Genomic DNA, 13,237 nt, shown 5'->3' on the forward strand with positions numbered 1-13,237 from the left:
TAAACTGTTTATTGGCCAAGTATTCACATACAAGGAATTTGCCTTGGTGCTCCGCCCACAAGTAACACCATGACATACAGTGACAGTTACGAATGACTCAGAAAATACTAAACATTAATAATAATAAGACATTGATGATAAAACATCATCGATCAAGTATGTGAACCAACAAAATACCAGATCAAAGGGAGGCTAAAGATTTTTGGCTGTTGAGTAGAGCAACTACTCGTGGATAAAAACTGTTTTTACGTCTGGTTGTGCGAGAAGCGTTAAAAATATAATCCTGGTGTAACTAATTATCATCAGCTGCCAAGAAGCCGGCTCCTTGAGAGTTGTGATCGGCTTTTTTTACCCAGTTTTGCGCTTAAAATATTGCTTCTAGCATTTTTGTCATGGACAGATCTTCCCTTAATACAATTCATTACAGTTTATCAATCAATCAATCAATTTTTATTTATATAGCACATTTAAAAACAACTCACGTTGACCAAAGAGCTGTACATAGAAGAATTTGGGTTGCCATACAGACATACAAATAAAAAGAAATGCACAACACACGATAGAATTTAACATGAATGTCCCCCCTACAGCAGAATCAACGTTTCCCACTGTGGGGGAAGGCAGTAAAAGTTCAGTCACCTTCCTGTATGTTCACCCGTGTTCAGGGCCTATTGAGGCCTCCACAGTCGCCACAACGGAGGCCCGATGTTTCAGGCCCTCTCGCCGGATGATGGCTTCAGAAAAACGCTCTCAGCGGCTTGTAGTTCCGAAGCGGCCGCTTTAGTTATAGTTCAGTTCATTGCCACACGCACCGTGGAACAGCGAAAGGCTTTTTTGTTGCGTGGTATCCAGTCAGCGGAAAGACAACACGTGATTACAATCAAGCCGTCCACAGTGTACAGAGGCAGGATCAAGGGAATAATGTTCAGTGCAAGGTAAAATCCAGTGAAGTCCAAATAAGTTAGGACCAGAGGTCACAGCCTCATAGCAAAAGGATTTGAGTATAGGAGCAGGGAGGTTCTACCGCAGTTGTACAGGGTCTTGGTGAGACCACACCTGGGGTATTGCGTACAGTTTTGGTCTCCAAATCTGAGGAAGGACATTATTGCCATAGAGGGAGTGCAGAGAAGGTTCACCAGACTGATTCCTGGGATGTCAGGACTGTCTTATGAAGAAAGACTGGATAGACTTGGGTTATACTCTCTAGAATTGAGGAGATTGAGAGGGGATCTTATAGAAACTTACAAAATTCTTAAGGGGTTGGACAGGCTAGATGCAGGAAGATTGCTCCCAATGTTGGGGAAGTCCAGGACAAGGGGTCACAGCTTAAGGATAAGGGGGAAATCCTTGAAAACCGAGATAGTCTGAAGGTCTCCAGTGAGCTAGATGGGAGGTCAGGACCGCTCTCTAGCCAGTGGGAGGATGGTTCAGCTGCCTGATAACAGCCGGGAAGAAACTGTCCCCGAATCTGGTGCATTCATCTTTCGCTGGGAAAAGAATTGCACAAAATAGTTTTTAAAAAATGAACCGCCAAGCCTCCTAAGGTGTAATGGAAAATTCACCACAAACCAGAGTGCAATTGATAAACAGGAAATGAGTTTGCTGTGAGATGGTATATAATAGCCAGCTTGAAGCAATTAGTCCTTTTTGAGCCCAAAAGCAAAGGCCATTGCAGTGAACACAGAGCACTTACTTCACACTTACGTGGAGATTGTAATGCAGATATTACTAGGACCTCCAAGTATCCTTGCATTAAATACCTGAACTTCCTACAGTCACAGAAACACAGGTAAGTATATATTTGTTGTATACAATTTTGTATCTATGGTAATATTGTTTTTATTAGTCATGAATTTTAAATGTAAGAAAAAATCAATGTTCTTAGCAATTGTAGTTTATAATGCAATACAAACATAGAGTGGCAGAGATCACAAGATCATTTTTCATTTATTGAAATATGGTCTATGGATTATTATGTTTGTCTGAAGAAGGGTCTCGACCCGAAACGTCGCCTATTCCTTCGCTCCATAAATGCTGCCTCACCCGCTGAGTTTCTCCAGCATTTTTGTCTACCTTCGATTTTTCCAGCATCTGCAGTTCCTTCTTAAACATGATGTTGGTTTAGGTTATTTTAGAGATACAGAGAGGAAACAGGCCATTCAGTCCACCGAGTCCATGCCGACCAGCGATCCCCATACACTATCCTTCACACTAGGGGACAATTTACAATCTTTACTGAAGCCAATTAACTGACTAAACTGGTACACAAAAAAGCTGGAGAAACTCAGCGGGTGCAGCAGCATCTATGGAGCGAAGGAAATGGGCAACGTTTCGGCCCGAAACGTTGCCTATTTCCTTCGCTCCATAGATGCTGCTGCACCCGCTGAGTTTCTCCAGCTTTTTTGTGTATCTTTGATTCTCCAGCATCTGCAGTTCCTTCTTAAAAACTGACTAAACTGTATGTCTTTGGACTTGGGGAGGAAACTAGAGCATCCGGGGAAAGCAGGGAGAACGTACAAACTCCGTATAGACAGCGCCTGTAGTCAGGATTGTACCTGGACCAGTGGCGCTGTTAGACAGCAACTCTACCACTGTGCCTCCGTGCCACCAATATCATTGATTAAAATGCTCTGTTGGTCAGAAACCCGTGTTTCCAAGAAACAAACTGACCTAGACAGTGTAGATGTGGAGCAGGAGTTGCCGGTGATGCGAGCGTCTAGGACCAGAGGTCGCAGCCTCAGAATAAAAGGAGGAATTTCTTTAGCCAGAGGATGGTGAATCAGTGGAATTCGTTATCATAGACGATGGTGGAGGTCAAGTCGTCGGGTATTTTGAAATGGAGATTGATAGCTTATTGATTAGTACGGGCGTTAATGTTATGGGGAGAAGGCAGGAGAATGAGGTTGAGAGGGAAAGATAGATCACCTATGTTTGAAAGGCAGAGTAGATTCAATGGGCTGAACGGCCTATTTTTTTCTGCTCCTATATCTGATCGTGTTATAATAACGGTCCTTCATTTTACAAAATTATTCTAGGAGGTTTTAAAAATATCTTGGGTAACAGAATAATAAACAAATCGAGGAGCAGAACATGTCAAATCCAGGGATAGACACAAAAAAGCTTGAATAACTCAGGCAGCATCTCTGGAGAGAAGGAATAGGCGACGTTTCCGGTCGAGACCCTTCTTCAGACACAGCCTCGACCCGAAACGTCACCCATTCCTTCTCTCCAGTGATGCTGCCTGTCCCGCTGAGCCACTCCAGCTTTTTGAGTCTATCTTTGGTTTAAACCAGCAAGCATCTGCAGTTTCTTCCTACATGTGTCAAATCCAGAAATCTATTCTTAAACTTACAATACAAGCTACAGAAAACGGTCCAGAATTGACCTCCAACATGGAGATGATGGCAAGGGTGTCTTTGGCAGCTGCAGCAGGAGAATTAGCAGCAGCACTCACAACTCAGACACCCAGTGCTAAGCACCCAATTCATTGATCAAAATATCTCATAATAAGATTCTTTCTCACTTTGTTTAAATCTGATGGTTAATTATGACATGTTAATAATATTCAAATTTTGACAAAATATTTTCAGTAAAATACGAAAAAGTCACTTTGACATTCTGAACGGCAGATTAAAACAATTCACACTTTTTCCTTAGTGCCAGAATGATGATTTTAATTGTAAACTCCAAAGATATTATGTTGTGTCAAATTGTCAAACATTGGAACATCTGATAATTGTGCTATGAATATTTCTGATCTGGCAGATCCCTGGGGAGTTATTATGATGGGGTTTTTTAATGGGTTAACTACTCAATCTTTAGGTATTCATTCATGCAACATGGATGTTGCTGGGAAGATTCATAGACTAACTCTTGCTGTCAAAGAAATCTGAGAGGTACCCTTTTCACACAAAGGGTGGTGGGTGTATGGAACAAGCTGACAGAGGAGGTCGTTGAGGCTGGGACTATCCCAACGGTTAAGAAACATTTAGACAGGTACATGGATATTCATAAGTCATAAGTATTATAAATAACCGTCTGAAGAAGGGTTTCGGCCCGAAACGTTGCCTATTTCCTTCGCTCCATAGATGCTGCTGCACCCGCTGAGTTTCTCCAGCTTTTTTATACACCTTCGATTTTCCAGCATCTGTAGTTCCTTCTTAAACTATTATACATATATAGCTATAAGAAATAGGAGTAGAATTAGACCATTCGGCCCATCAAGTCTACTCCACCATTAAATCATGGCTGATCAATCTCTCCCTCCTAATCCCATTCTCCTGCCTTCTCCCCATAACCTCTGATACCCGTATTAATCAAGAGTCAAGAAGGACAGGTTTAGGGGGATAAGGCCAAACGCAGACAGTTGTAGGTGGGACATATTAGTCGTCGTGGGAAGTTGGGCCGAAGGGCCTGTTTCCAGGATGTATGACTCTAACCATGAAATACTTTGTTTACTGAAACCTTCGTATTTGCTCTAAACATCCACTTCTCAGGCCCATGACCACTCATCATTCTATTTATCATGTATCTGTACACTGTGGACGGCTCGATTGTAATCATGTGTAGTCTTTCCACTGACTGGTTAGCACACGACACAAGCTTTTCACAATATATGTGACAATAAACTAAACTATGTTACATATAATGCAGGGCGGCACGGTGGCACAGCAGTAGAGTCATTGCCTTACAGCACTTGCAGCACCAGAGCCCCAGGTTCAATCCCGACTACGGGTGCTATCTGTACGGAGTTTGTGCATTCTCCCTGTAACCACGTGGGTTTCAGCTTCCTCCTACACTCCAAAGACATATGCATTTGTAGGTTTATAAGAAGGAACTGCAGATGCTGGAAAATCGAAGGTACACAAAAATGCTGGAGAAATTCAGCGGGTGCAGCAGCATTTATGGAGCGAAGGAAATAGGCAACGTTTTGGGCCGAAACCCTTGGGTTTCGGCCCGAAACGTTACCTATTTCCTATGCTCTTAGGGTTTTGGCCCGAAACGTTGCCTATTTCCTTCGCTCCGTAGATGCTGCTGCACCCGCTGAGTTTCTCCAGCATTTTTGTGTACCTTGCATTTGTAGGTTAATTGGCTTGGGCTTGTAAACTTGGTATAAGTGTAAATTGTCCCTGGTGTGTGTAGGCTTGTGTTAATATGCGGGGATCGCTGGGCGGTGCGGACTCGGTGGGCCGAAGGGCCTGTTTATGCGTTCTATCTCTGAAGCTAAATAGTGCATTAGGAGTTTATTTATTTATTTTATTTATTTATTTATTCCGAACAAGTAAAGACATAAAGACATTAATAGTAACAAAATCGAAATGATCAAACAATTGGACATTACAATCAATATTTACAAGCAATGAAAAGAACAAAAAGCAAATTTCCAATGTCCAACTCTGTGTCTGTACAAGCTCGAAAAGGAGTGAGAAGAAGAATAACTTATTAAATCTCACCCCTTTTCCCCCAACACTTCTACCATATTTAAAAATCAATTAATTAATAATACTAATACTACCCCAGGCAATTTCCCATAGTACCTACAGACATATATATACACATACAGCTATTATACACATACAAACTTCATATATGAAGTAACCAAACATAAGTAAACAATTGTAAAGCAATAGCTAAACATTAACCCCCACTTGTCAACCATCCCTTCCATCCCGATACCCCTTGAAAATTATTTTTTTATATATCATTTTAAAATGATTCATATTTGTACATTGCTTTAATTCCTCGTTCAATTTGTTCCACCCTCCTACTCCACAAACCGAAATACAAAAGGTTTTTCTAGTCGTACGGACTCTTAAAATGACTCTTAAATTGTTTCTTAAAATTAAATATTCCAGTTTCCAGTTTAAGGTGGGGGTGGGGAGATTGCAACCTTCACGTGGTCCACCCTGTTTCGACTAATGCAATCGACCCGACATGCACAAACAAAATCAAATAGAACAAGTTGACCTACAACTTTAGGCTGTGCACGCCATACACAAGATTTTTTTTAATTTATGTGGATATTAGGCAGTCTATATTTTTCCTTTAGTTGTGAATAATTGCCACCAGATACCTTGGTATTACAGGGCGGCACAGTGGTGCAGCGGGTAGAGCTGCTGCCTCACAGTGCCAGAGACCCAGGTTCGATCCTGACCTCGGGCACTGTCTGTGTTGAATTTGTACATTCTCCCTGGGACCGTGTGGGTTTCCTCCGGGTGCTCCGGTTTCCTCCCACATCTCAAAGACGTACAGGTTTGGAGGTTAATTGGCCAAAGTGCCCCGTCATGTAAAGTGGGAACGGATGATCGATGTATGGCACTGGGCTGAAGGGCCTGTTTCCGTGCTGTATCTCTAAACTAAACTCACTAAAGAGGTACATTAACAAAATGATATCATGTCTATTAAACACCGGTGATATTTAATTGGGGTACAAAATATATGGAATGACCGAGTAGATACAAGTAGACAAAATGTGATGAGACCAATGCTCTGGTCTTGTATTAACCATAAATATACAGGCTTGTTAGACCAGGCATGGGCCATCATGTACAGTCTGGGATATATTGCAAAAGGAGAATGTACAATGCAGATCCATCAGACAAATTGCCAGCATGGTTTGACATTGGAAAAAGGAGGAATCAAGATGATAATGGTCTGTATTTACTGGAGTTTGGAACAATAATGGTGGCACAGCGGAGAGTTTCTCACAGAGAGTTGTGAGTCTGTGGAATTCTCTGCCTCAGAGGGCGGTGGAGGTAAGATTGTTAAGGGTTTGGACATGCTAGAGGCAGGAAACGTGTTCCCGATGTTGGGGGAGTCCAGAACTAGGGGCCACAGTTTAAGAATAAGGGGTAAGCCATTTAGAACGGAGACGAGGAAACACTTTTTTTCACAGAGAGTTGTGAGTCTGTGGAATTCTCTGCCTCAGAGGGCGGTGGAGGCAGGTTCTCTGGATACTTTCAAGAGAGAGCAAGATAGGGATCTTAAAGATAGCGGAGTCAGGGGATATGGGGAGAAGGCAGGAACGGGGTACTGATTGGGGATGATCAGCCAAGCTCACATTGAATGGCGGTGCTGGCTCGAAGGGCCGAATGGTCTACTCCTGCACCTAGTGTCTATTGTCTATAGCTCCAGCACCAGAGCCCCGGGTTCAATCCTGACTACGGGTGCTGCCTGTGCGGAGTTTGGATGTTTTCCCAGTGACCGCGTGGGTTTTCTCAAAAATTGTAATTTGTAAATTTCACAAAGATTTTAAATGGTCCCTCCTCGTGTGTAGGGTAGTGTTAGTGCACAGGGGATCGCTGGTCGATGCGGACTCGGTGGGCTGAAGGGCCTGTTTCCACGCTGCATCTCTAAAGTCTAAAGAGATCTCACCGAATGCACAGAATACTGAACATCCCTAACCAGAGATCACAGTCTTAGGCTTCAGGCACGGCTTATACAAATAGGTTATGGAAACATGTCTTCATTTTGGGGAATCATAGATTCATGCAGCACGGAAAGAGGCCCTTCAGCCCAACTCGTCCATGCCACCCAAGATGCCCTATCCAAGCTAGTCCCACTTGCCCACATGGATCCATATCCTCTAACATAGAAACATAGAAAATAGGTGCAGGAGGAGGCCAGTCGGCCCTTCAACGCCATTCATTGTGATCATGGCTGATCATCCCCAATCAAGAACCCATGCCTGCCTTCCCCCTCCCCCCCCCCCCCCCCCCCCCCCCCCCCCCCCCCCCCCCCCCCCCCCCCCTAAATCCCTTGATTACACTAGCCTCTAGAGCTCTATCTAACTCTTTCTTAAGTCCATCCAGTGATTTGGCCTCCACTGCCCTCTGTGGCAGGGAATTCCACAAATTCACAACTCTCTGGGTGAAAAAGTTTTTTCTCACCTCAGTCTTAAATTGCTTCCCCTTTGTTCTAAGACTGTGTTGACTCTCCTGGTTCTGGACTCGCCCAACATTGGGAACATTTTTCCTGCATCCAGCTTGTCCAGTCCTTTTATAATTTTGTATGTTTCTATAAGATACCCCCCCTCATCCTTCTAACATAGAGGGCTGTGGAGATTAATTTATTCAATATATTTAACAAGACAGATATTTTTTCAGATATAAGTTATGAAGGGGCAGGGGTCGGCAATTATTGTGTCTAATGGCTGCATGGATTCAAAAGGCCTTTTGGATGAATCCTGTGTTTAATTTCTGCTTCTGTAAGTCCCTGTGCTTGGATCCACTCCCTACACACTAGGGGCAAATTTACAAAGGGCCAATTAACCTACAAACCCGCACGTCTTTGGGTTGTTGGAGGAAACAAGAGCACCCGCAGGAAACCCACGCGGTCACGGGGAGAACGTGCAAACTCCACACAGACAGCACCCGAGGCCAGGATCGAACCTGGGTCTCTAGCGCCGCGAGGCAGCAACTCTACCCGCTGTACTGCATTGTAGTTAGTGAAGCATGAACACTATCATCTCCAAGTCAGAATATTCAACGCAGCAACTCGTTCGTTCGACTTACTTTGCTGTCCCAATTGTTTTCCCCAATGTTACCCCACAACCTTCTTTAAAGTTCAGGGACACGTGGAACTGCAGATGCTCAGGTCTTGAATAAAATTTAAAATGCTGGAGTAACTTAGACCTAAAACTCCATTTAATCCATTCCCTTCCATAAATGCTCCAGCACTGTGAGTTATTTGATTAAAGCTCACCATTTAAGGTGCCTGTTTTGGATCAGACATTAATCAGAGGTCCTCAACATGAAAGAAGGAATGAATAAGTTTATTGGCCAAGTATTCACATACAAGGAATTTGCCTTGGTGCTCCGCCCGCAAGTGACAACATGACATACAGTGATAGTTAGGAATGACACATAAAACATTAATAATAAAACATTATAGTTTAAACATTTGAATTAAATAAAATACCAGAGCAAAAGGAGGCTACAGATTTTTGGTTCTTGAGTAGAGCTACTGCTCGTGGAAAAAAATTGCTTTTATGTCTGGCTGTGGCAGCTTTGACAATCCGGAGTCGCCTTCCGTAGGGAAGTGATTCAAAGAGTTTGTGGCCAGGGTGAGAGGGGTCAGAGATGATCTTGCCCGCTCGCTTCCTGCCCCTTGCAGCGTACAGTTCATCAATGGAGGGAAGGTTGCAGCCAATAACCGTCTCGGCTGATCAGACGATTCGCTGCAGCCTCCAGGTGTCGTGCTTGGTGGCCGAGCCAAACCAGACCATGATGGAGAAGGTGAGGACAGACTCTACGATGGCCGTGTAGAATTGGACTATCATTCATGTAAATGTTAAAGGTTCCATGCAGAACACAAAGAGCAAAGGAATTCTTCTGATGTCCTGTTTAAAAGACAAAGCTATTCCTCAACAAAGAATAAAAAGAAAGAACTGCAGATGCTGGTTCAGACACAAAAAGGCAATAAAGGGCTGGAGTAACTCAGCGGGTCAGGCAGCATCTCTGGAGAACATGGATAGGTAACGTTTCAGGTCAGAACACTTCTTCAGTCTGAGGAAGGATCCTGACCCGAATGGTCAAATATCCATGCTCTCCAGAGATGCTGCCTGACCTGCTGAGTTACTCAGGAACAAGTGTTCCCCAACAAACTTGCTAAGGCAGTTAGGCTCATGACTTAGTAGGGTGACTGCATAGTGTCTTTTCCCCTGGGTAGGGGAATCAAGAACCAGAGGACACAGGCTTAAGGTGAGAGGGAAAAGATTTCATAGCAACTCTATCACCCAGATGGCCATCAGTAGATGGAACGAGCTGCCAGAGGAGATAGTTAAGGTAGGTACGATAACAGCATTTAAAGGATGCTTGGACAGGTACATGGATAGGAAAGGTTTAGCGGGATATTGGCCATATGCAGGCAGGTGGGATTAGGTCAGATGGGGCATCCTGGTTGGCATGGACAAGTTGGGCCGAAGGGCCTCTTTCTGCACTGTGTGACTCTGTGGCTCCGTTGGTTGAAGGACCTTGCCGAGCCTAACGCAACTACTATATGTTGTACAACCTGTATTTAAGGGAGTGTTATAAGAGAGTAAATATCCCAAGGGGAGTCCACAGGGTTTAATTTACATTCACGAGATGCTACATTTCAAAAAATATTGAACTCTCGAGACATTTAGGAGAGTCTGAGCTGGATGAAACTAAATACAAACTGTTTCCACATATTGTTGAAAGAGGTATATTTGAAACAGGGAACTACTTTTACACACTTTGCCCCCTCCTGTGTCATCAATGTACAGGGTATATAGTCTACGCAGCAGGGCCAGGCTGCCAAGAAGGTTAGCCATAGGATCAAAGTGGAACAATCAACCTCCCTTCTTCATTAATTGTATTGTATTGTATTCAAATTTATTGTCATTGTCTCAATTAGAGACAACAAAATGAATTTCCCTTTACAGTCAGTATCATAAAAATAAATAAATAATAAATATTAAAACATATTAAAAAAATTAAAAGAAGAATTTTAAAAAAAAGCACAAACACAGAAAGTCCACGACACAACACAACACACAGTGGCACCAAGGTGAGGAAGGCACCATTGTCCAGCCAGCCTCCCCTCCGATCTTCCCAGATGTTCATCCGTGGTCGGGGCCTTCCGAGCACCCGCAGTTGCCGCAATTGCTAACCATAAATCATCAATAGATATACGTTCTACAACTGATTCTGTGCCACAAATGTTAAAACGCAGACTTCCATTTTCACAATGCAGACTTCCATTTTCTGAGCAGTCACAATAAGTGCATTTAATATTTAAATTGATTGTTTAAACTCGCATGGTGAAATCATGAATAATGGCAAAACTAAAAAAACCATGTACAGTGGCGCAGCGGGTAGAGCTGCTGCCTCACAGCAGCGGAGACTCGGGTTCGATCCTGATCTCGGGTGGAGATCCCACGCATTCTCCCCGTGACCGCGTGGGTTGCCTCCGGGTGCTCTGGTCGCCTCCCACATCCCAAAGGCGTGCGGGGTTTGGTGGTTAATTGTTCCTCTGTAAATTGCCCCCTAGTGTGTAGGGAGTGGATGAGAAAGTGGGATAACATAGAACTAGTGCGAACAGGTGATCGATGGTTGGCGTGGACATGGTGGGCTGAAGGGCCTCACTTCAGTCATTCAAGAGCACAGATTGTGAGTCCATGTGGTTATTGAACTTGGCTTCTACGAGACAGAATATGTAGCTATTTTGCCCTTTTCCAGATAAACATCTTCATGGGTTGAGAGCTAGGAATGCAAGCATGTAAAAATGTATGCTTTGATGAATATTGCCTTGAAAGAATTTCTGAGAACAACTCAAAATCAATAATTGTGGCTTTACAACATTTTTCCGAAGATTGGAACTAGGTCAGTCCAACCCTTGTGTCTACTGACATGCATTAGAATAGATCATATCATCAAACAATGACAACATCTTCCACATGATGCTGAAATGGTCAATTAATTCAGAATCCAAAGCTTCTTGGGGGAATTTAGTCTAGTTTAGAGATACAGTGTGGAAACAGGCCCTTCAGCCTGTTCAGTTGGTGCCGTACAGGAACACCACCGTACACAAACACACATGGGACAATTTACTATTTTACCAAGCCAATTGACCTACAAACGTGGACGTCTTTGGAGTGTGTGAGGAAACCGGAGCACCCGGAGAAAACCCACGAGGTCACGGGGAGAACGTACAAACTCCGTACAGACGGCACCCGTAGTCGGGATCGAACCCAGGTCTCTGGCACTGTGAGGCCCTTAGTCTCAGAGTTTCACTCTCACTTTGAAAACTTATTTCTTTGTTGGGGATCTAAACAGATCTTCTTCTTCTTCTTGCGTATGGCGTGCACGGCCTAAAGTTGTAGGACAACTTGTTCTATTTGATCTTATTTGATTGTGCACGCCGGGTTGATTGCATTCGTCATAAACGGGCGGGCCACGTGAAGGTTGCAATCTCCCACCCCGACCTAAATAGATGAGTTCTCATTTTAAAATATGACCTTGTATACTGGGTTTTTTTCACGAGAAGAAATAGTTACCTTGTACTAACTGTGTCCAATCTTTATTAATAATTAGACGTTAGATTTTACAGCTAGAGTGCAGAGACAGGCCCTTCGGCCCACCGTGTCCGCGATGACCAGCGATCATCCCGTATACTAGCGCTGTCCAACATACACTAGTGACAATTTACAATTTCCCTGAAGCCTATCCAAGGCCGACTTTACGGGCCAGCATCTAGGCCCCCTGGTGGCCTAGGCAGAATGTTCTGGTATCGTTGGACTCCTCTCAGATGCCGTGACCTCTGTTGGTCTGGTAAAATTGACAATCCCGAAAGGCTCTGGTACGAAAGGTGCCGGAAAATCGGTGGCGGACCCGTATTTATACTTGGGCGAAAGTTTCCATTAACTTTCTTAATCTTAAAAATAAATGGTGTCAGGTTCTGGTAAGGGGGGGGGGGATAAAAAATACGAAGTTGGTATATCCCTTTTGCTCAGTCTTCTTAATAGAGCATTTGTTCCTTTTTCTTTGGCCTATTTCTTAACTTTTTTCCCCTAACTCTTTGCTTCACGAGTCTCTCTTTTTGATCACTCTTTCACACTATCACGACTCTCTCTCTCTCTCTATCTTTATTTCTCTCTCTTTTTAAAGCTTAAAAAATGAAGTGTTACAATAAATGTAATAAGATATATTTGGCTTGTACTATTGTAATGTACTGTACTTCTAATAAATTTAAAAAAAATGTTTTTTAACTTTCATAATCTTCATATGGTCATAAGGAATGGGAGAAGAATTAGGCCATTCGGCCCATCAAGTATACTCTGACCTTCAACCGTGGCTGATCTATCTCTCCCATTCTCCTGCCTTCACCCCATAACCTCTGACACCCGTACTAATCAAGAATCTATCTGTCGTCCCTGCCTTAAAGATATCCACTGATGGTCTGCACAGCCTTCGGTGGCAAAGGATTCCACAGATTCACCACCCTCTGACGAAAGAAATTCCTCCTCATCTCCTTCCTAAAAGGACGTCCTTTAATTCTGAGGCTGTGACCTCTAGTCCTAGACTCTCCCACTGGTGGAAACATCCTCTCCACATCCACTCTATCCAAGCCTTTAAGAAGGAACTGTTAATTTAAACTGTATATTTAAGAGGGAGTTAGATGTGGCCCTTGTGGCAAAAGGGATCAGGTGGTATGGAGAGAAGGCAGGTACAGGATTCTGAGTTGGATGATCAGCCATGATCATATTGAATGGCGG

At 43.5% G+C, this 13,237-nt stretch overlaps 1 protein-coding gene across 1 annotated transcript in view; it reads left to right on the forward strand.

The window, feature by feature from the left end:
• Nucleotides 1–1,659: 1,659 nt before the first annotated feature.
• LOC129707510 (corticoliberin-like) overlaps nucleotides 1,660–13,237 on the forward strand; it is a 22,349-nt gene continuing 10,771 nt past the window's right edge. Inside the window, exon 1 of the mRNA XM_055652611.1 lies at nucleotides 1,660–1,789. The gene's annotated coding sequence lies outside the window, so the exon portion shown is untranslated. The remainder of the gene's footprint in view (nucleotides 1,790–13,237) is intronic.

The sequence above is a fragment of the Leucoraja erinacea genome, chromosome 21 (genome assembly GCF_028641065.1).
Source record: "Leucoraja erinacea ecotype New England chromosome 21, Leri_hhj_1, whole genome shotgun sequence".
In the NCBI taxonomy this organism is placed as follows: Eukaryota; Metazoa; Chordata; class Chondrichthyes; order Rajiformes; family Rajidae; genus Leucoraja; species Leucoraja erinaceus.